At 37.9% G+C, this 25,183-nt stretch overlaps 1 protein-coding gene across 2 annotated transcripts in view; it reads left to right on the top strand.

Annotated features, from left to right (window-relative positions):
• Window positions 1-25,183, top strand: part of UNC13B (unc-13 homolog B) — a 211,927-nt gene that overhangs the window by 17,179 nt on the left and 169,565 nt on the right. The gene's annotated exons all lie outside the window — the stretch shown is intronic.

The following is a 25,183-nucleotide window of genomic DNA, read 5'->3' as shown; positions in this document are numbered from 1 at the left end:
CATGTCTTTGTGATGTCAGTAGCTATTGCTTTCCTTGGAATGGTCTGGCCATTTCTAGCAGAAGTCTGATCTAACGTCACTTACAGCCTCTGTTTTCCTTTCAGGATGTTAACTGCTGTTTAATGATCTGTAAATGCTATTTACGTAATGTCTAGAAAAGTTGCTGTCTACCTTTCTTGAGATCTAGGTTTGTACTTTTTGTTGCAACTGGTGAAGGGACTTAAGTTACTAAAAACTACACCACACACGTGCAGACATGCCCGTGCACACACATATATTAATGATGAATTCTAGCTTGTAGCTACTTTGAGATATCTTCAACAGGACCACAGACTCTTTCATATAATAAGTAATGCTCAGTAAACATTTGCTTTGATTTAATGTGTTTATGTATCAGTTGCATATCAGCAATTAATAACCTGTGGGCTTCCCTGTGGGATATTTAATGTATTTTTAATAAAGACTAAGCAGTAGTTGTGATTTACATGCAAGATAAGAGATTTTATTACAGTAGTTTTAGGTATTGAAGTTAAAAACATTAAACTGAATGAAGCAAATAATGTTCTTATTTTTCTTTCCATTCTACTGTAGTCTGAATGAGCTGCCTAATGAAGGAATTAGGTGGATAGATGGCCAGACTGACCTTGTGCTATGTGTGTATAACTAAGCTGGAATTGTTTCTGATAAATAGTAACCATAGAAATCTGGTTGTATATTAATGTAAACTATTCCAACTGAGGTTTGTTTATTTAGAAAACATTGAAAAAGATACACTTGAGCACTTGCACATGCTCAGTTATAACCTGGACTGTATTTACTTTAGAATTAGTCATCGGCTTTGTTAAAGTTTGACGTAAGTAAGTTGTTTGTCTTTTGGTTTGAGAAGGAGCTTATAGGTAGTATATTTTTGATTCCTTGAAAAATTAAGTCTTTTTTTTTCCAAGGACAGGGTAGCATATTTATACTTCATCGGTACTTAAGTTATGATAAATAGCATAGTAAAGTGGAGGATTAGCACTGATATTTGACTATTTCAGAAATGTAATCCTTGAATGAAATCATATGTATATGACTGTTTTGCAACTTTTGTTTAGTCACATCACCATATTTTTACAGAATTTATTTTTTTGTGCTTTTGTTCATGTGAGCATAAACTGAAGCATTAGCTATTTCAGTTGGTGTGGATTTAGTACAAATAGTGTATTGCAAGGAGAAAGCTGTGGACTGCAAGAAGTGTGGCTTTTGAAACTGGGTTTGAATTTCAGATTTCACTGTTTATTTAAATGTGAGACCTTGGATAAGTTACTTAAACTCTCTGTTTTATTAATATGTAAAGTAGAAAGTTGTACACCCTACTGTAGTGTTTTTTCCAAACTGTAGGCACAATTAGTCTTGAAACCAGCTAGAAAAGTATTATTTCGTGAGACTTTTGTTTCATAGCTTCAATTCTTTGGCCACCTGATGTGAAGAGCCAACTCATTGGAAAAGACCCTGATGCTGGAAAAGATTGAGGGTAGGAGGAGAAGGGGACAACAGGGGATGAGATGATTGAATGGACATGAGTTTAAGCCAACTCCAGGAGATCATGAAGTACAAGGAACCCTGGCATGCTGCAGTTCATGGGATTGCAGAGTCGGTCAGAATTTAGCAACTGCTACTGCTAAGTCACTTCAGTCGTGTCCGACTCTGTGCGATCCCATAGACAGCAGCCCACCAGGCTCCCCCGTCTCTGGGATTCTCCAGGCAAGAACACTGGAGTGGGTTGCCATTTCCTTCTCCAATGCATGACAGTGAAAAGTGTAAGTGAAGTCACTCAGTTGTGTCCGACTCTTAATGACCCCATGGACTGCAGCCTAACAGGCTCCTCCATCCATGGGATTTTCCAGGCAAGAATACTGGAGTGGGGTGCCATTGCCTTCTGAACATACATATATACAAATGGATGTAAGCAGATGGGAACTTTGTTGCAATGTAAGACATGTTTCTTATTATAGGCTGGGTTAAAAAAATTTTGAAAAACATTTTTCTATAATGTTGTTAGGATTAAGTGCCTACCATAGCTCCTGTTTTACAGACAGGCATTGAAAGAAAGATGGCATTGGAGAAATTAATATGGAATATTTTGGCTTCGTTGGATTTTGTTGTATTTATTCAAATTTGGTCTTTATTCCAAGAGCTATGAAATTGAAAGCTAGTTTGTTACTTCAAAATTGTTATTGAGTATGGACAATTATTTCTTATTTAGTAAATTATTTGACACATGAAGTTTTTTGATAAGTATTGTTTTGGGAACTTACGTGAACTGTGATGCTGGAGAAGACTCTTGAGAGTCCCTCAGACAGCAAGAAGATCAAACCAGTCAATCCTAAAGGAAATCAACCCTGAATATTCATTGAAAAGACTGATGCTGACAATGAAGCTCCAATACTTTGGCCACCTGATGCAAAGAGCTGACTTGTTGGAAAAGATCTTGATACTGGGAGATGGGGGTGACATAGGATGAGATGGTTGGATAGTGTCATTGACTCAATGGACATGAGTTTGAGCAAACTCTGGGAAATACTGAAGGACAGGGAAGCCTGGCGTGCTACAATCCGTGGGGTCGCAAAGAGTCGGACGCAACTTAGCGACTGAGTAATAACAATGCAGTAGGTGAAAGTGTACGTTTCTATGACCACTTAGAGTGCAATCTGGCAATACCTAGCAAAGTTGAGACACATACTTTATAATCTGGTGAATTCCAGTCCATGCACTTGGTCAAAGGAGACATGCAGGAGAATGTTCATTGCAGCATTATTTGCAATGGCAAGAATTTGGAAAGAACCTGAAAGTCTCACAGTAGAAGTCTGGATAAATAAATTGTGATATGTTCATGAAATAGAATGCTAAACTAAGTTACATGAATAAATTAAGCTTCACTTACCAATAATGATAAATCTCAAACCAAAAAGTGTAGGAAAGCAAGTTTACAGATTCATTCAATATAATGCCGTATATTTAACATTTAGAAACATCCAAACAGCACTGTGTATTATTTATGGACACAAATACAAGTAGTAAAAAGTTTTTTGGACTGGAATGACACGTTATTACTGTCAGGATAATGGATACTTAAAGGAAGGGAAGGAATAGGATTAAGTAGGTATTTTAATGTTATCTGTAATGTTTTATTAAATCTTGAAAAAAAAGATCTGAAGCAAATATAGCAAAATGTTGAGGTCTAGTCAGTCTAGCTGTTATGTATAGGTGTGGTCATACTTTGTTTCTGTATGAGTTCGTCAAGGCTGTATATTGTCACCCTGTTTATTTAACTTCTATGCAGAGTACATCATGAGAAACGCTGGACTGGAAGAAACACAAGCTGGAATCAAGATTGCCGGGAGAAATATCAATAACCTCAGAGATGCAGATGACACCACCCTTAGGGCAGAAAGTGAAGAGGAACTCAAAAGCCTCTTGATGAAAGTGAAAGTGGAGAGTGAAAAAGTTGGCTTAAAGCTCAACATTCAGAAAACAAAGATCATGGCATCCGGTCCCACCACTTCATGGGAAATAGATGGGGAAACAGTGGAAACAGTGTCAGACTTTATTTTTCTGGGCTCCAAAATCACTACAGATGGTGACTGCAGCCATGAAATTAAAAGACGCTTACTCCTTGGAAGGAAAGTTATGACCAAACTAGATAGCATATTGAAAAGCAGAGACATTACTTTGCCAACAAAGGTCCGTCTAGTCAAGGCTATGGTTTTTCCAGTGGTCATATATGGATGTGAGAGTTGGACTGTGAAGAAGGCTGAGTGCTGAAGAATTGATGCTTTGGAACTGTGGTGTTGGAGAAGACTCTTGAGAGTCACTTGGACTGCAAGGAGATCCAGCCAGTCCATTCTGAAGGAGATCAGCCCTGGGATTTCTTTGGAAGGAATGATGCTAAAGCTGAAACTCCAGTACTTTGGCCACCTGATGCGAAGAGTTGACTCATTGGAAAAGACTCTGATGCTGGGAGGGATTGGGGGCAGGAGGAGAAGGGGACGACAGAGGATGAGATGGCTGGATGGCATCGCTGACTCGATGGATGTGAGTCTGAGTGAACTCCGGGAGTTGGTGATGGACAGGGAGGCCTGGTGTGCTGCGATTCATGGGGTCGCAAAGAGTCGAAGACGACTGAGCGACTGATCTGATCTGATCTGATGTTTAAAATATTTAAATAATAACATATGTTTCTTTATAAAATTTAATATATAATTCATGGTATATATTAAATACTCAATGGTATCTATTAAAAAATAGCACATTGTTTTGAGGTCCAGAGAACAATAAATCTTTTAGAAATTAGGGCCTAACCTACTTAGATGATTTTCCAGGATTTCTAGTAAAATGAAAATTTAGTTAGGTGTAGACATAGGTTTAAAAAAGCATAAGGTAGAATTATTGAGTGTTTCTATAATGCCGAGCTAGACATTTTTCTTTGTAAGCATGAATCTGTGCATAACCTTACTATGCATGTAATTTGCCCATTGTAATCTAGGATGAGTCACAGTATTTGTGAGTACCCTTGAGAGGCTCCTGTGGTCTCTCAGATGGACTTTGTTGTAATTATGCTTCAGTGTGTCTTAGCTTGGTTCCTGCCCTTATTGTGTTACACATGTCCTCTGCTGAATCATCATGAGCAATTTCTTGAGGAAATTGCTTGAGGATCCTGGTTAACCAGTTTTAGAACTTATTCAAAGATCTGTCGTGCCAAGCATTGTGAGCCTGCATTCCTGGTCCTCAGCATGTGCTAATGCAGTGATATTGGCTAGAACTTTTTGTGATGAAGAAGATGTTCCATGTTGGTGCTCTTCAGCATGGTGACCACTAGTCACCACGTAGCTACTGAGGTTTTGATTGTGGCTGGTGCAACCTAGGACTGACTCTTTAAGTTTACTTAATTTTGATTACTTTAAATGATCACGTATAGCTGCAGGCTATCATATTGGACAGTTCATCTCTAGTCTTTTGAAAAAATGCTAGGTTTGATTACTAGCACTGAATTTCCTGAGCCAGTTTTCCTGGATGTAAAAGGGGACTAATATTTCTTGTCCTAACCATCTCTGGGGATCCTAGAGAGAAGTTAAAGAATATATGAGACCATGTAGAGGAAAGATCAGTCATATGGGATGTTATGTGCAGTTGACCCTTGAACAACACAGGTTTGAACTGCTGGGGTTCACTATTTGTGGACTTTTTTTCAGTAGTGAATACAGTTGTACTACATGATTCACAGTTTTTTTTATTTTTTGCCACACAGCATGCAGGATCTTAGTTTCCTGACCAGAAATGGAATCCATGCCCCCTGCAGTGGAAGCACAGAGTCTTAAGTGCTGGACTGCCAGGGAAGTCCCCACAGTTTAAATCCATGGATACCAAAGCACTTGTAGAGACTGCAGACAGAACAATTACGTATAGGGAGCGATCTTGATTGTGCAGAGGGTCAGGGCCACTAACCCTGGTGTTGTTCAATGGTCAGCTATATTAGGAGCCATAAAACTGCTGCTTATTTGACTGCGGTTCCACTTCTAGGGCTTTATCGTAGGAAAATACATTTTAAAAAAATTTATTTAACCATGCCAGGTCTTAGTTGCAGCATGCAGGATCTTTAGTTGCAGCTTGTGAACTCTGTTGCAACATGTGGGATCTAGTTCCCTAACCGGGGATTGAACCCAGGCCCCCTTCACTGGGAGCCTGGAGTCTTAGCCACTGGACCACAAGGGAAGTCCCCAGGAAAATACATTTTTTATACATTCCTGATTATCTTTAAGGATAGTCATCAGAGATTTTTACAGTTTTATTAGTTTGCTAGGGCTGCTGTAAAAACGTACTACAAACAAGGTGGCCTAAACACCTTGTGAGTAGTAGATATCAACATGGTTCCTGCTTTCATGGAAGGCATAGACTAAGTGGGTGAGGAGATGACAGGTGATCAGAAATAAATATGTAAATGCAAATCATCATAAATACTATAAAGAAAAATAATTGGGAGTAAATAAGAGTTTTATTTTTGCAATGAATGGTTGAAGAAGGCCTCTCTGAAGTGTGGACATTTCAACTAAAACCTGAAAGATGAGAAGGAGCTATCTATAATCAGTAGACTGTTGGGGTAGGTGGAAGAAGAGCCTTTCCAATAGAGGAAATGGTCCTATTGGAAGGTCCTGTGGGTGAAAAGAGATTATAATATTCGAGGAACTGAAAGAAGGCCCAATGATAGGGTACAACAGAAGAGAATAAAGCTGCATAAGTTGAAAAGTAAGCAGGGCCAGATCAGGCAAAAGTTTGATTGCCAATGGGCAGCCATTGAAGGATCTAATTTACATTAAAAAAAAATTGTAAGGTAGAGAGTACTCTAGTAGTATAGTGGTTAGGATTCTGGGCTTTCACTGCTGTGGATGGAGTTCAATCCCTGGTCTGGGTCAAGAGGCATGGCCCCCCAAAAAAATCATGGGCTAGAGTGGGTGTAGAATACTTTAAAGAGGACAGGATTGAAAACTGGAAGCTAATTAGTAGTCTACTGCAATAGACCAGGTGATACGAGGATGGCTTAGGCTAATGGAAATGGAGATCCAGAATAGTGGATTGATTTGAGCACTGTTAAGTAGGTAAGATTGACAGGACTTGATTGGAAATGGAGGGTGACAGAGAAGGGATCCTTGAGGGTTGGTTCACAAATTTCTGTCTTGAGCAAGTGGATGATGGCAGTACTGTTTACTGAGGTACCAAAGATTTGGTGAAAGAACAGCCTTGGTGGGAGGATTAGTCAAGAGTTCACTTGCAGAAATATTAGGTTTGAGAAACCTGGAAGACTGGTCTGCAGGTGGGCATTGGGAAATTGTAACCACAAAGATGGTACTTTTAAACCATGGGAGTAGATGATAATCATTTAGTGAGTGAATGTAAAAGCAAAACAGGGTATGAGAGCAAGCTCAAGGGAACTCCAACAATCTGAGGTTTTGGTAGAAATGATGACAAAGGAGACTGAAAAGGGGCCACCTCATATGCAGACACAAATCCACAGATGCCATGAAAGTCAAGATGAATCTGTTTCAAAGAGTGAGGAGTTAATGTACAGTAGAGTCAGATGAGAATTGGAAAGTGTCCATTGGGTTTGGTGGCATGGAGGTGACAGGCCTTGTCGAGAGCAGTTTCAGTGGAGTGGTAAGAGTAGAAGCCAGATTAGAATAGTTAAGAAGCAATGGGAGGTGGGGAAGCAGAGATAAATGTGTGTTAACAATTCTCTTATAGCACTTGTTCCCTGTTTGGATAATATGGCTGCTTCCCTGCTAGACTCAGTTCTTTAAGGGCAGTGGTGATGTTATAGTTACTTTTCTGACCTCTCTTAAGACCTCCTCTTATACATAATTGACCCTCAATAAAATGTTGAGTGAATAAAAACCTTGTAGTTTCCACAACATACTATCCATTTTACTTTATAGTTTTAATCTTACACTTTTGAATCTATGTATTATAAACATTTCTTTTGTAATGTATAAATAAATATTTATAATATATGGATCAATATGATTTTGATCCTTCATGGCCTCTTCTAGTGTACATTTTTGGTTATTAAGAAAAATTTTTCACGTCCTATAGATTTTTTTTGGAGCATGCTCTTTTTCTTTTTTCATGAAACAGTTAATGGTTTTAAAAAAAGTGTATACTTGCTATGTTCAGTTTATTCTACATTATTGTACATTTGTGTAAAGCTGCTTCTTAGCCATCATTTCTAAAACTTGAAAGGGTAGGAAATGAAGGTGTTTTTATATTGTCATACCTATAAATGTTCTCTATCTTTCTAAGAATCTTGTCTAATTTTTTTTCTTGTATAGCCTCCATGATAACACTTAGCAGGCATCTTTATCAACACAGTTATTCCTTTTCCACAGTCACTATTTTCTCTAAGCTGAATTTAAATTTTGAGCTTATGCTAGTTATTCCTCCATTGTACGTATATTCTTCTAAGTTTTTCCCACTTTACTCTTTTCCTTTCAGTATTCCTTTGCTTTGAACATTTCTGTGCTCTCCCTTTATATACTTTTCACTGTATTTAGGGATGTTAAGAGAGCCACATCCAGCAGATTATTCAGGTTAATTATTGTTGTTCAGTTCATGTCCAACTCTGTGACCCCAGGGACTGCAGCACACCAGGCTCCTCTGTCCTCCACTGTCTCCTGGAGTTTGCTTAAGTTCATGTCCATTGAGTCGGTGATGCTATTTAACCATCTCATCCCAGTAGCATGTTGAACACCTACCGACCTGAGGCTTCATCTTCCGGTGTCATATCTTTTTGCCTTTTCATACAGTTCATGGAGTTCTCTCGACAAGAATACTGGAGTGAGTTGCCATTGTCTCCTCCAGGGGACCACAGTTTGTCAGAATTCTTCACTGTAACCTGTGTGTCTTGGGTGGCTTTGCACAGCAAGGCTCATAGCTTCATTGAGTTCTGCAAGCCCCTTTGCAACGGCAAGGCTGTGATTCATGATGGGGATTCAGGTTAATACACGCTCTTTGTTCTTAGCCAGGGCTTCTGTCCTGATTCTGTATCTACTTTCTGCTTTCCTTCTTCAGGGAGCAAAGTAGGGAACTGAGGAAGTCTCAGCAGCTGGTTTTTATTTTGCACCTTTAAATCCTAGAGCAGATCCAGGTGTAATAAGCTACCTTGATTCCTTTTTTCTGGCATTAGCAATGCTTATTTCCCTGGGACCACAGGGACTTCCTAAGAAAGAGGCATTATCAGTGCTATCTTGAAAGAGTACAGAGAGAATTACTATTTTCCAGTCTCATAATTTTGAAGTTCCTTCAGTCTGCCTTCTTAGAAAAGCAGCACCAACCGTCAAGTTGTGGGGATGAGTTAGATCCATGAAAATAAGAAGTGAAAGCTAAGGAGCTCAATTATAGTTTGGGAAATTGTGTTTAAGATGAGCCGAGGCAAACATTTGGGGGCTGAGCTGAGAATATCAGGTCTTTTGCCGGTTTTGATTTTTTTTTTTTTTGGATATTGACTACTGTAACCCTTCAAGGTCCTGGATGCAAATTACACTGTTAATTTGATCTTAAAATTGGAGATGTAATTCAGCTTTGATAAAGTCAAACAGAACCTGAGGCATTGACAGCACATTGGCTGGTGCAGCCATTCCAATACTAGATTGAGATTGAGACCCTTGAGGGTAGAGAGGGTATCTATCTCTGTGTTACTTGGCAAAGTGCCTGACAGTAGTCCCTCAGTAAATATGGAAGGAATGAACCTGAAATGTAAAAACATCTGTGTACCAGAGACTACTGATATTCACCTACTCTGCCTTGGCTTTGGAAACTAATTCTTAATCCTTCACATACTTTATTTTCTCAGATCTTTTTCACCATCTCTGCGTTGTAGTCCATGGGGTCACAAAAAGTCGGACACGATTTAGTGACTAAACAGCAACAGCAACCTGCACTACTTGGTGCAAACACCATCGTCTCTCGTCTGTATATTTTTGAGATTAGTTGTTTGCCGGTTGCTTCATTTGCTATTATTTTCTCCCATTCTGAAGGCTGTCTTTTCACCTTGCTAATAGTTTCCTTTGATGTGCAGAAGCTTTTAAGGTTAATTAGGTCCCATTTGTTTATTTTTGCTTTTATTTCCAATATTCTGGGAGGTGGGTCATAGAGGATCCTGCTGTGATGAATGTCAGAGAGTGTTTTGCCTATGTTCTCCTCTAGGAGTTTTATAGTTTCTGGTCTTACGTTGAGATCTTTAATCCATTTTGAGTTTATTTTTGTGTATGGTGTTAGAAAGTGTTCTAGTTTCATTCTTTTACAAGTGGTTGACCAGATTTCCCAGCACCACTTGTTAAAGAGATTGTCTTTAATCCATTGTATATTCTTGCCTCCTTTGTCAAAGATAAGGTGTCCATATGTGTGTGGATTTATCTCTGGGCTTTCTATTTTATTCCATTGATCTATAGTTCTGTCTTTGTGCCAGTACCATACTGTCTTGATAACTGTGGCTTTGTAGTAGAGCCTGAAGTCAAGTAGGTTGATTCCTCCAGTTCCATTCTTCTTTCTCTCTCTCATCTGGACCATTGCAGTAGCTATCCAATACATGCGTTTTCTCAGCCGTTTGTGCTCCCCTGAGGTACATTCTCCAAACAGTAATCAGAGTTGTCTTCTAAAAATGTAAATCAGATCATGTCACCCTCTACCCTGATCTTCCAATGGCTTTCCAGTGTATATCTGTTGCTTTTTAAGTTTGTTTCATTCCTGAGTTAGGAAAGCTGACATTCTGATAACAAGAAATTCTTTTATACAATATTTCTATTCCCCCCTTCCCAATACACACACACACACACACACACACATATACACAGAGGACATCATTAGCAGCAGTCAGAAACAAATACATTTTAAAAACCCAGATCCAATTAAAACATCCATGTAAAGTCAGTAAACCTTTCCAACCCTCTCATCCTCAGTAAAGCCCTCTAGTATATACCTGTCGCATAATGGTGCCACCTACTGAACTGTTCCTAAGCTTCTTCCATTCAAAATGGAGGAAGCTAACAAGGATACCTTCTGGAAAAACACCTGTACTCTCCAGACCAGGAGAATGGCAACCTACCATGGTGATAAAGAATATAGATAGGTCTTTAAGTTGAACTGACTGAGTTTGAGCCCCTGCGCTTTTACTTACTGGCTATGTAACCTGAGCAAATTGGTTAAACCTCTCCAAAACAGTTTCCTTATGTGTAACATGAAAATAATACCACTGCTTATCTCACAGAGTTTCTGTGGGGATGAAGCCAGCATTTAAGGGATTAAGTGGCACTGTATTTTCAAAAAATGTTAGTTGTACTTATTGTTTTCACTGATCTCACTGTCATCACTATAATCCTATTCTATTCCAATGTCTTGTATTTATCTCCATTGTAGCATTTGTGTTGTAACTTTCTATTTCTACATCTACTTTCCCATAGACTTTAAGAGACCCATTTTTATTATTTATTTATTAAAAAAAGTTATTTTTAGTTGGCTGTGTCAGGTCTTTGTTGTGGCTTGCAGGAGCTTCGATTTTCATTGTGGCACGTGGGATCTTTAGTTGCAGCATGCAGACTCTTAATTGTGGCATGTGGGATCTAGTTCCCTGACCAGGGATCAAACCCAGACCCCCTGCATTGGTAGCGTGGAGTCCTAGCCACTGGACCACCAGGAAAGTCCCAACAGACCCGTTTTTAAATTTATATTCCACTTATATATAAAGGAGATCAGCCCTGGGGTTTCTTTGGAAGGAATATGCTAAAGCTGAAACTCCAGTACTTTGGCCTCCTCATGCGAACAGTTGACTCATTGGAAAAGACTCTGATGCTGGGAGGGATTGGGGGAAGGAGGAGAAGGGGACGACAGAGGATGAGATGGCTGGATGGCATCATCGACTCAGTGGATGTGAGTTTGAGTGCACTCCGGGAGATGGTGATGGACAGGGAGGCCTGGCGTGCTGCAATTCATGGGGTTGCAAAGAGTCGGACACGACTGAGTGACTGAACTGAACTGAACTATGTATACTAGTGGCAGATGTACTTGATGCACAATGTACATTTGGGTTAATCTGAATGAAGACTAATGTTTGAGAGCCTCTAAATTAGTGGGCCTTTGTACAGAAGACACAGGCTTACAAAGTCTGGGTAAAACATAAGCAACTTTTAATATTGCCTCCTAAGATCTAGTGGAGTAAAAGGGGATGATTCCTTTGCCATCTATGAAAGTGGAGGGTTTTGTTTTGTTCTGTTATATATGTCAACCTCAAAGAAGGATGGGTAGAAGTCTTCTGACAGCTTTTGGGTCCCCAAAGAACCTCAGTGCTTCAACCATTAGTTCTATTGTCTCTAACTGTCCCAGAGAAATGGCCATTGATCCTTCTGTTTTATGGGGCCAAGTAGATGTGGCCTTTACCCTTTTTTTTTTTTTTTGGACCATGCTGTGTGGCATGTGGAGTTTCCCAACCAGGGATTGAATTCATGCACCCTGCATTCGAAGTGAGGAGTCTTAACCACTGGACCACCAGTGGAAGTCCCTGGAGTTTACTCTTTAATATGTTTATGCATCCAAGGATTGGGCACAGATAACCCATTACTCCTAAAAATATGTAAGTAAAAGCCAATACCATGTTTATATTTTAGGTGTAGCACTGGCATCTAAACTCAAAACTGCCTTATTACAATTACATTGCATCAATCAATTTTATATTATAAGGCTCATATTCTCTAATTATGTGAAAGAATTGGTAGTTACCAAACTGGTTACCAAAGAAAGTCTTGTTGCAAAGAAGTACTTATGGTATTTGTTTGGCGGAGGGGAGTGTATGTTTCAAAAAAGGAATTGTCTTATGAGCTAAAAAAGAATTTTGGCCTTAAAGAGTTTTTGCCCATTATAGGAGTTAAGATTTTGGTGTGAATAACTCCCAAGGGGAGATAGAAAGCAAGAGGTGCATATAAACTGCCGTAAAAATTTGGAGCAAGGATGCTATTTTAGACTAACAGTATGTTGGAAAAAACTTGGGAAATTTAGTAAGAGATAATATTAGTGTTTGGTGTTGAAGAATGAGTATTTAAACATGTGAAAATGAAGTGTATTGTGAATATCCTTATTAAGGACAAGAGTCATATGTTTATTAACATATTTTCTTTTTTGCACAATTTACTTTCTTCCATTTTTTGATAACTGTATTAACAGTCATCATCATAGCTAACATTTATTGACTGCCTACTATGTGCCAGAATCTGTTCTAAGTGTTTTACTTTTATTAACTTAATCCTCATATATCTGTTATCTGTATTTTAACTTTTTTTTGCTTTGCTCTTTCCTGCCAGACATTGCTTCTTTTTAAAAAAAAATTTTGATCAAAATTCTATGCATGTATAGTTTAAAGGGTCAGTCAGTAAAGTACTGTACATTTTGTTAGGACAAACAGCAGTCTCCCTTCCTTCCCACTAGAAGTTTCTTTAAGAAGACCTTATTTTTTAAGGTTTTTAAAATTAAAAAAAAATTTTTTTGGCCATGTTTTGCAGCATGCAGGATTTTAGTTTTCCGACCAAGGTTTGAACCCAGGCCTTCACTCTTGCCATTTTCTGTCCCCACTCTTTAGCTTCCAACCATAATCAAACTACCAGAGATCCCTCAAATGCACTATTTTTTCCCTCACTTCTGAAGATGCATACAGAATATGAAGATAAGTCAAATTTTAGCTTAGCCTTGTGAAAACCAGCCAAGCCACACAACTAGGTTTCCTGGGAAGAACAGGAATCAGTTCCTCAAGAGAATAGAGTTCACTTGGGGAACTAAAAGATTCAGGATGCATGCAGTCATAATAAACAGGCCATCTTGTTACCGCTCGAACCTCAGAAATTTCTCAGTGTGGAATGGAGACATAATAATTGTTTGGTTTTTCTCTTTACTTTTTTTTTTTTCTACTTTTGTTCTCACTTTTCTCAGATTTGTCTGTGTGATTCACATTTCTCTCCCCTAAGTGAGATGCTGATTGATTTGGTCAGTCACTATCCCTTATGCTTACTTCTAGCATAGTTTTTCTTTCACAACATCTCTTGAACAGCTGTGTAGTCTACCGATTGACTGCCTTTGTAACTGATGGTCACTCTTGGTTTAATTAAAGAGGGACAGGTTGATGAAGTCATGTTGTAGATGTAGGTAATTAAATACATGAAGAACTGCACTGAGTTGCTTTCCTTTGCTCAGGGTCAGTGATACAGTGTTTGTTTTAGCAAGGCACCTAGAGCAGGATGGACTCCTTTTCATAGGTGAATGCCACATAGCTAGGTATAGAATCCTTGGATTGCCATTTTTTGGGTCATTTTGTCTTGAGAAGAATGTCGATAGATGGTGCTTTTCACTAAAATATTTTTAAGTACTGATCCCTTCTTTTTTTTTGTTTATTAATCTTATCTGATACCCTTGATCTCTTTCTTCATCTGAAGAAAACTTTCTTCTGTATTTGAATATTACTTCTGTTCCATTTGTTCCTATATCATTTTTTAGGAACTCGAGTTATTCATGTGTTAGAGCTCTGCTACTGTCTGTCCCTCCTTTCCCCTCACCTCTTAAAATTTTATTAATCTTTAATTTTTTTTTCTTTTTCATTCTTAGAGAATTTCTTAAATTTCTTCTTTAAATCCTCATTTCAGTTTCTTCAATGTCGAAAGGCCTTTTCTCTTTGTATGTCTAATGAATTTTTCGTAATTTCCCTCTTTCTTTTCTTTCAGTTTTAATTTTTATTATTACTTTATTCTTTTTCTTTTTCTGGCTACAGCACGGCTTATAGGATTTCAGTTCCTCAACTAGGCATCAAACATAAGCCATGGCAGTGAAAGCCTGGAACCCTAACCACTAGGCCACCAGGGAATTCCCGATAATTTTTCTTATGTTTGCCTTAATATTCTTATCTCACTGAGCTGCTTCTTTTTTTTTTTTTTAATCTGCCTTTAGGAGACTTCCTTATTATTTTAGTCTTTCATTTTGCTTTTGTGACTCTATGTTTTAAATACTTAGAAGCTGTGAAATACTGCCTAATTTTTTTTTTGCAATACGTAATTTTAAGTGTTACTTTTGAGTGCTGTTTTCTTATTTTTCTTGTTTTAGAGTCATTTCATGGTCTTCTTAAAAACAGTTAAAAATTTGTCTCCACCCAAGAATAATAAGATATTCATTCATATGTAGCTTTTTTACCCTCCAGAAACAGGGTATTTCCTAAATGACCTCATTCTCCATTTCCTGTTAGAAGCCTCCACTTAGATTTTCACATAGGGCCCTGATTGCCAGTTACGTGAGCCAGCAACCTCAGGAAATGAGGAGTAGCCTTGGCTGGAAATCATCCTATTAGGGGACATTTCTCATTGTGTAGAGTTTTTATTTGTATTTGGCAAAGCTTTTATGTTAGGTTCAGATCTGGTATGGCCACGCTGCTGCTTTGTATCAGAATAGTCCTGTCTTCTCCTAAAGAATGGGTCTGCTTGTTCGCTACCTTTGTTGCACTGGAAAATGGTCTGCCACTTGATAGTTGATCATAAAGGAGAGGGAAGGAAAAGGACATCTTGCTAACCAGTCAGAATGCCTGAGTCAACTCCTGTGTTCAGTTGTTTGACAGCTGTCACAGTTGGTGCATCTTTATATCCAGTTCAGTTCAGTTCAGTCACTCAGTCGTGTCCGACTCTTTGCGACCCCATGAACCACAGCACGCCAGGCCTCCCTGTCCATCACCAACTCTCAGAGTCTACCTGAACCCATGTCCGTTGAGTCAGTGATGCCATCCAACCATCTGATCCTCTGTTGTCCCCTTCTCCTCCTGCCCTCAATCTTTTCCAGCATCAGGGTCTTTTCTAATGAGTCAGTTCTTCACATCAGGTGGCCAAAGTATTGGAGTTTCAGCTTCAACATCAATCCTTCTGATCAACACCCAGGACTGATCTCCTTTAGGATGGACTGGTTGGATGTCCTTGCAGTCCAAGGGACTCTCAAGAGTCTTCTCCAACACCACAGTTCAAAAGCATCAATTCTTCGGCACTCAGCTTTCTTTATAGTCCAAATCTTACATCCATACATGACTACTGGAAAAACCATAGCCTTGACTGGACGGACCTTTGTTGACAAAGTAATATCTCTGCTTTTTAATATGCTGTCTAGGTTGGTCATAACTTTCCTTCCAAGGAGTAAGTGTCTTTTAATTTCATGGCTGCAGTCACCATCTGCAGTGATTTTGGAGCCCAGAAAAATAAAGTCAGCCACTGTTTCCACTGTTTCCCCATCTATTTGCCATGAAATGATGGGACCAGATGCCATGATCTTAGTTTTCTGAATGTTGAGCTTTAAGCCAACTTTTTCACTCTCTTCTTTTTCTTTCATCAAGAGGCTCTTTAGTTCTTCACTTTCTGCCATAAGGATGGTTTCATCTGCATATCTGAGGTTATTGATATTTCTCCCAGCAGTCTTGATTCTAGCTTGTGTTTCTTCCAGTCCACCGTTTCTCATGATGTACTCTGCATATAAGTTAAATAAGCAGGGTGACAATACACAGCCTTGACATACTTCTTTTCCTATTTGGAACCAGTCTGTTGTTCCATGTCCAGCTGTAAACATATACACCATAATAATTGCAACTATATTAAAAATATGTATTATACCAGATTGAAAACAGAACAGTAGAATTATATGATTCCTGTCTTTTAAAATGTTAAAGAAAGAAAGAAAGTGAAGTTGCTCAGTCATGTCCGACTCTTTGTGACCTCATGGACTGTAGCCTACCAGGCTCCTCTGTCCATGGGATTTTCCAGGCAATAGTACTGGAGTGGATTGCCATTTCCTTCTCCAGGGGATCTTCCCGACCCAGGGATCGAACCCGAGTCTCCCTCATTGTAGACAGGCACTTTACCATCTGAGCCACCAGGGATGTTTAAAATGTTAACTTTTTAACAAAAAGGAAATGGTGGTTATCATATTTGACAAGTGACACTTCTTTAATGCTAGATTCTAAAACAGAAGGTTGCAAACAGGGGAACTAGTGCCACAAGGCTTTGGGAATTATTTCATCAGAAGGACAAAGTAGAACAAGGCAGGTTAGCCATTCCCAGTGCCTGAGGAACCAGGTCACTGGGTGTAGAGTCAGTGTGAATAGGATTATTTCCTATAATCTCAAAGGTGCCAGTTGTAGATTTGATTCTTCAGTAAGGTCAGAGAAACTCAGGAACTGAAGTTCTAGTGTTTTTAAGCATTAGGCATAGTGCAAATAAAAAGAGAAATAATCTCTTGTTTTTACTTTTAATTGTAAGCATCCTGGAGCCAAATGCTCTGCCTGTGCATTCTCTCTGTCTTTTTAAAAAAAAAATTATTATTTATTTATTTGGCTGTACCAGGTCTTAGTTGCAGCATTTGAACTCTTAGTTTCGGCATGTGGGATCCAATTCCCTGACCAGGGATCGAACCCAGACCCCTGCATTGGGAGCACAGAGTCCTAGCCACTGGACCACAAGGAAAGCCGCTGAGTTTTCTGTTTAACTCTGACTTCCAGAGTTTTCATATTGGCGGAGTCTTAAAGAGCTTGTGTTCAATTATGATTATCTCTTTTTTGCACGTTTCTTTTTTGCTTTTCATACCTGTTAGTGTTGCGGTATTAGATGATAAGGAGGGATTGTGCACTGTAGTTGGAGCTCCTCTCAGCTTTGACTCTGAAAAAACTACCTTGAAATTAACTTCATATGTAGACAGATGACAAGTTTGTTGATCAGTCTGTTATGTTTTAACATCACTTTCAAATGATGTGACCAACAAGGCCTTAATTTCCAAAATATAAAATGGGTAATACAACTTAGTTTAAAAAAAACAACAAAAGCAATCAACCAACAACACAATAAAAACAGGCAGAAGACCTAAAGAGGCATTTCTCCAAAGAAGACAGGCACATGAAAAGATGCTCAACATCACTAATTATTAAAGAAATGCAAATTAAAACTACAATGAGGTATCACCTCACACTGGTCAGAATGGCCATCATTAAAAAGTCTACAAATAGCAAATGCTGGAGAGGGTGTGTAGAGAAGGAAACCTTCCTGCACTGTTGGTGGCAATGTAAATTGGTGCAGTCGCTATGGAAAACAGTATGGAAATGGCAACCCCCTCTAGTATTCTTGCTTGGGAAATCCCATGAACAGAGGAGCCTGGCTGGTTACAGTCCATGGGATCTCAAAGAGTTGGACATGACTGAGCTCACACACACACACACAATAGCCTGTCATGAAAAAGAATATGAAAATATATATAACCTAATTACTTCACTGTACGCCAGAAACTAACACAACATTGTAAATCAACTATACTTCAATCAAAAAAAAAAAGAGTACCTGGGGTAGGAGTTAACTTTACTACTTTTAAAGTCATCCATTGAGTTTTTAAATTTTGGTTACTATAGTTTTTAGTTCTAAAACTGACACTTGGTTCTTCTTTATATCTTTCATTTCCTTGCCAAGTTCAATTCAGTCGCTCATTTGTGTCTGACTCTCTGCCACCCCATGGACTATAGCACACCAGGCCTCCCTGTCCATTGCCAACTCCCAGAGATTACTCAAACTCATGTCCATTGAGTTGGTGATGCCATCCAACCATCTGATCCTCTGTTGTTCCCTTCTCCTTCCACCTTCAATCTTTCCCAGCATCAGGGTCTTTTTAAATGAGTCAGTTCTTCACATCAGGTGGCCAAAGTATTGGAGTCTCAGCTTCAGCATCAGTCCTTCCAATGAATATTCAGGACTGATTTCCTTTAGGATGGACTGGTTGGATCTCCTTGCTGTCCAAGGGACTCTCAAGAGTCTTCTGCAACACCAGAATTCAAAAGCATCAAATCTTTGGCGCTTAGTTTTCTTTATAGTCCAGCTCTCACATCCATACATGACTATTGGAAAAACCATAGCTTTGACTAGATGGACCTTTGCTGGCAAAGTAATGTCTCTGCTTTTTAATATGCTGTCTAGGTTGGTCATAACTTTTCTTCCAAGGAGCAAGCATCTTTTAATTTCATGGCTGCAGTCACCATCTGCAGTGATTTTGGAGCCCAAGAAAATAAAGTCTGTCACTTTATTTTATAAACTCTTTGCCAGGAGTTTCCAGCTTTTCATTTATTTAGTTCAATTACAAATATGTTCGTAATTATTCATTGAAGTATCTTTATGATGGCTGTTTTAAAATCCTCATCAGATAATTTCAACCCTCGTGTCATCTCAGTTTTAGCACCTGATTTTATTTATTAATGTATTTTTAAAAAATTGGTTTGCTTAAAACTGCAGGTACATTTTGGAGAAAAGAATTGGTCAGAACAGCTAAAGAAGCCTGGAAAGCAGAGAACTCATTTTGTTTCATTTAGTATGTTGGCTCCTAATCTTTTCTTGTTTGCAGTGAAGTCAACCCCCACCCCAGGTGCTCTTTTTTTTTTTAACTGAAGTATCAGGAACATTATAACATTATAGAGTATTTGATATTTAAGTGTGCACATATATTTTTATTACAAATAAAAAAAAATGGATATCAAATTTAGTATAGTATTCTAAGGTTAAAGTAGTGACAGCTGAAACAGTCTTTGTTACTCTCTAGGCATTAATATAAAAATTCAGAATAAATTAGTAAAACTAGGCCTTCAGAATTCTGAGGATTTTATTTTTCAAGTAACACCAAGCACAATTTGATGTTTCTTTAAAAGTGAATTTCCATGCTGTTGTTTTTGCCGAAATCTGGTGCATGTAACTTGATCATCAGAACATTGTAATTTATGAAAATAGTTAATTTTTAAATGGTAATTGGAATATTTTATGTCTCAGTGTCCTTCCACATCATTTCTTTTATCTCCTCTTAACCTCATTTTGCAGAAACTAGATTGACAAAAATCTTCCTTTTCTAGAACAAATGTAGCTTTCATTTCTATCTGAAAACCTTGAGGCCTAAGATAGTTATGCTTTTTGTCTAAGGGTCTATATAATGAACCGGAGAAGGCAATGGCACCCCACTGCAGTACTCTTGCCTGGAAAATCTCATGGACGGAGGAGCCTGGTAGGCTGCAGTCCATGGGGTCGCTATGAGCCGGACACGACTAAGTGACTTCACTTTCACTTTTCACTTTCACGCATTGGAGAAGTAAATGGCAACCCATTCTAGTGTTCTTGCCTGGAGAATCCCAGGGACGGGGGAGCCTGGTGGGCTGCCGTCTGTGGGGTCGCACAGAGTCGGACACGACTGAAGCAACTTAGCAGCAGCAGCTGCAGCTCTTCTACTGGAATCCTAACTTTTCTGCAACTTTCTCTAACCAGCCATGCATCTCTGTTTCAGCCCCTCAAGATTCAGGTTGGGAACGTGATTGCTATACCTTGATCTGTTGTCTTTGACTTCTTTTTTCCCTGCCCCGCTTCTTTTTAATTTTTTTTATTTATTTATTCCCTCCCTCCGCCCCCCACCTTTGACTTTTGCCGTGAGTTGTAAAGTTCTGCTTCCCTCCTCTTTCAGGATTTCTTCAGAAGAGGGAGAGTATTTTGATACTAGGGAGCCCAGAGGACAAATAGCCACCTCGTACATTTAATGCAGTATTTGTTTTTTGTTTAACACCATTTTGTGCATAGTTGTTTCAATCTATAATTCCCTGATGACATATGATGTTGAACATCTTTTCATAGGATTACTTGCCATGGGTGTATCTTTTTTGGTGAGGTATCTGTTAAGGTCTTTTGCCCATTTTAAAATGAGATTGTGTGTTTTCTTACTTAGTTTTGAGTTTTTTTATATATTTTGAATAACAGTCCTTTATCATATGTGTCTTTTGCAAAATACACGTCTATAGCTTGTTTTCTCATTCTCTTGACACATTGTCTTTCACAGAGCAGTTTTTGATTTTAGTGAAGTCCAGCTTATCAGTTATTTCTTTCATAAATTATTCCTCTTATAACTAAAAAATCCATCACATGCCCTAGATTTATCTAGATTTTTTTCTCCTATGTTATTTTCTAGGAGTTTTATGTTTTACTTTGTGTCTGTGATCTGTTTTGAATTAACTCTCGTGAAGGTCTTTGTCTAGATTCATTTTTTATATGTTAATATCCATTTGTCCTAGCCCCATTTATTGAAAAAACTATCATTGCTCTGTTTTATTGCTTTTGCTCCTTTGTTTAAAGATTGGTTGATTACATTTTCATGAGCTTATTTCTAGCTCTCTATTCTGTTCCATTGATTTGTCTCTTCTTTTCTTAATACTATATTGTCTTGAATACTATTAACTTTATAAAAAGTCAGTGTTGGGTAGTGTCAGTCCTCCAAATTTGTTCTTTTACTTTGATATTAAGTTGGCTATTCTGAGTCTTTTTCCTCTCCATATAAACTTTAGAATCAGTTTATCTGTATCCACAAAGTAACTTGCTAGAATTTTGATTAGGATTCATTTCAAGTTAAGTTTTACATATGGCATGAAGTAAGGATAATATGTGTTATTTATATCACGTATATTATATTTATATTATATTATTTATAATATTTATATTATTTATAAATATGTGTGATATATGATATATGTTATATATCACATGATATATAACATATATCATATATCACACATATTTATAAATAATATAAATATTATATATTTATATTTATATATAATTTATATATTTATATATTTATTTATATATTTATATATATATAATTTATATATTTATAAATAATATAATATTATATATCACATGATATATAACATATATCATATATCACATATATATTATATATGTGATATATATTTATATTATATATAAATATATGTGATATAAATATTATATTATTTATATAATATATAAATATAATATATTTATATTACATTTATAATATGTGTTATTTATAAATTATTTACTGTAATTTATATCATTACACAGTATATTTTATGCTATTCTTGGATATATTTCTATTTTATTCCATTGGTCTGTGTCTATTTTCCTTGTACTGCCACACTGTCTTGATTACTGTAGCTTTTACAGTAAGTTGTGAATTAAATGAAATTGAAGAATAATTAAGAGAAATTGACACAAGACTAAAAGGGAGAGTCCAGTGGGAGACATACTTTGAATGAAAAGGAATAGATTTTGGCACTAATAAAATAGAGAAGGCCTCGTAAAAGGTGCTGGATTACCCATCTGTTGGAAAAAGCAAGGCTTGCATGTCAGCTAAGGTGAAGCTTTTAGTTGTAATGCAGAACAAGGATAATGGCAGATCTGTACTCTGAGTTTCCTAAGTAGCATTGTGTCTTAAGATTTCCTTATCTTTTTTCCCCCCTGTGGCATTTAGGCTTAATCTTCTTTGACAGAAAGATAGTTGATGCTTTCTGGAGTTTAGCAGTTTTCCTGCTTGTGTGGTCTTTGATCTTTCCTAAGAGCTGGTAGGCTACAGTCCCAGCATGGGATTCTGTCTTAGGCAGTTCTCCACTGATGTTTTGGAAACCAAGCTCTGTGTGATCATTTAGACTGGAACACTCCCTCTCTCTCTCTTTTTTAAAAGACAGTTTATTTTATTGAAGTATAGTTGACTTAACAATGCTGTGTTAATTTCTGAAGTACAGTAAAGTGATTCAGTTATACATACATATACAATCTTTTTCATACTCTTTTCCCTTATGGTTTATCACAGGATATTGAATATAGTTTCCTGTGCTCTACAATAAGACATTGTTGTTTATCCATTCTCTATATATAATTGTTTGCTTCTGCTAATCCCAAACTTCTAATTCATCCCATCACCACCACCTCCCCCCTTGGCACCCACAGATCTGATCTCTATGTCTGTAAGTCTCTGTTTCATAGGTAAGTTCATTAGTGTCATATTTTGCTGCTGCTGCTAAGTCACTTCAGTCGTGTCCGACTCTGTGTGACCCCGTAGATGGCAGCCCACCAGGCTTCCCCATCCCTGGGATTCTCCAGGCAAGAACACTGGAGTGGGCTGCCACTTCCTTCTCCAATGCGTGAAAGTGAAAAGTGAAAGTGAAGTTGCTCAGTCATGTCTGACTCTTAGCGACCCCATGGACTGCAGCCTTCCAGGCTTCTCCGTCCATGAGATTTTCCAGGCAAGAGTACTGGAGTGGGGTGCCATTGCCTTCTCCAAGTGTCATATTTTAGATTCCATGTATAAGTGGTATCATATGGTATTTGTCTTTCTCTTTCTGACTTCACTTAGTGTGACAATCTCAAACTCCATCCTTGTTGCTGCATATGGCATTATTTCATTCTTTTTATGGCTGAGTAATATTTCACTGTATGTATTGAACCACATCTTTACCCATCATCTGTTGATGGACATTTAGGGTATTTCCCTGTCTTTGGTATTGTAAATAGTGCTGCTATGAGGATATGAGTGCATGTATCTTTTTTAAAAATTAATTTTTATTGGAGTATAGTCGCCTTACAATGTTGTGTTAATTTCTGTTGTATAGCAAAATAAACCAGCTCTTGCATGTATCTTTTGAATTATAGTTCTTCAAATATATGCCGAGGAGTAGAATTGCAGGATCATATGGCAACTCTGTTTTTAGATTTTTAAGGAACCCCCACACTGTTCTCCATAGTGACTACACCTGTTTACACTCCCACCAACAATGTAGAAGAGTTCCTGTTTCTCTGCACTTCTCCAGCATTTGTTGTTTGTAGACTTTTTAGTGAGGGCCATTCTGATACTTTATTTTAGTTCTGATTTACATTCCTTTCTAATAATTAGTGATGTTGAGCATCTTTTCATGTGCTTGTTGGCCATCTCATTGTCTCCTTTGGAGAAATCTCTCTTTAGAAAGTCTTCTGCCCATTTTTTGATTGTGGTATTTGTTTTTTGTTATTGAGTTGTATGAACTCTGTATATTTTGGTAATTAAACCCTGTTGGTCATAAAATTGCAAGTATTTTCTCGCATTCTGTAGGGTGTCTTTTTGTTTATGATTTCTTTTGCTGTACAAAAGCTAATAAGTTTGATTGCATCCCATTTGTTTATTTTTTGCTTTTACTTCTGTTGCCTTAGGAGACTGACCTAAGAAAACATTGGTATGATTCATGTCAGAGAATGTTTTGCCTGTGTTCTCTTCTAGGAGTTTTATGGTATCAAACTTATATTTAAGTCTTTAAACTACTTTGAGTTTATTTTTGTGTAGAGTGAGGCAGTGTTCTAATGTCATTGATTTACATGCAGCTGTCCAACTTTCCCAACACCAGTTGCCAAAGAAACTCTTTTCTCCATTGTATATTCTTGTCTCCTTTGCCTGTAGGTATGTGGGTTTATTTTCTGGGCTCTCTATTCCACTTATCCACACGTCTGTTTTTGTGGCAATACCACACCGTTTTGATTGTAGCTTTGTAGTATTGTCTGAAGTCTGGGAGGATTATGCCTCCTACATTGTTCTTTTTCTCAGAATTGCTTTGGCAATTCTTCGTCTTTTATAATTCCATATAAATTTTAGGATTATTTGTTCTAGTTCTGTGGAAAAAGCCATGGGTAATTTGATAGGGATTCCATTAAACCTGAAGATTGCTTTAAGGTAGTATGGCCATATTAACAATATTGATTCTTCCAATCCAAGAGCATAAGGTATCTTTCCATTTCTGTAAATCATCTTCAGTTTCCTTTGTAAGTGTTTTATACTTCTCTACCTATAAGCCTTTCCTCTCCTTGGTGAAGTTTACTCTTTTTTTTTTTTTTTTTTTTACTTTTTACCTATACAATATTGTATTGGTTTTGCCATATATCAACATGAATCCGCCACAGGTATGCACGTGTTCCCCATCCTGAACCCTCCTCCCTCCTCCGTCCCTGTACCATCCCTCTGGGTCATCCCAGTGCACCAGCCCTAAGCATCCAGTATCTTAAGTTTTGTTTTTAAAAAATATTTATTTATTTGGCTGCACTGGGTCTTAGTTTTGGCATATGAACTCTTAATTGCAGCGTATGGGATCTAGTTCATTGACCAGGGATCAAAGCTGGCCCCCTGGCCCCCCTGCATTGGGAGCATGGAGTCTTTAGCCACTGGACCACCAGGGAAGTACCTTAAGTATTTTTTTTTTTTTTTGGATGCGATTTTAAAAGGGATTGTGTTTTTACTTTCCCTGTCTGATATTTCATTGTTAGTGAAAAGAAATGCAGCCAGTTTCTGTATGTTAATCTTCTATCCTTGGTTTTTGTGTTGAGCCTTAAGGGTTTTTGATATATAGTATCATGTTATCTGCATATAATGACAGTTTTACCTCTTCTCTTCTAGTTTGGATAGCTTTTATTTGAACAGGAATTCTTTTGATATCTGCTTATTCCCAGAAAAAAGTTACTTTTCACTCTTGTTTAAAACTTGTCCCAGATTTAGCCTATTAGCTCTTATTTTGGCATGAATGGAATGGAGGAGTTCCTATGATGGGTTTTAAATAAAGAATATGAATAATTGAAATCTTAGAAAGTTCATCTGACATGAATTTGGGTGCCTGCCGTAGGAATAATTTAGTTCTCTTGACCTCTTTGTCAGAGGCTGTAAGAGATGTCTTCTTGGCCTTGCCCCGTCCCCACTGGCTGGGGTGCTCTAGGTGCTGCGAGGAGACACTCTGCACCCCTGCGAACATGGCACTCCGAGGGGTGCC

The sequence above is a fragment of the Bos mutus genome, chromosome 8 (assembly GCF_027580195.1).
Source record: "Bos mutus isolate GX-2022 chromosome 8, NWIPB_WYAK_1.1, whole genome shotgun sequence".
Taxonomy (NCBI): domain Eukaryota; kingdom Metazoa; phylum Chordata; class Mammalia; order Artiodactyla; family Bovidae; genus Bos; species Bos mutus.
Note: the sequence above shows the minus strand (reverse complement) of the source record. Positions and strands in the feature narration are given on the sequence as shown.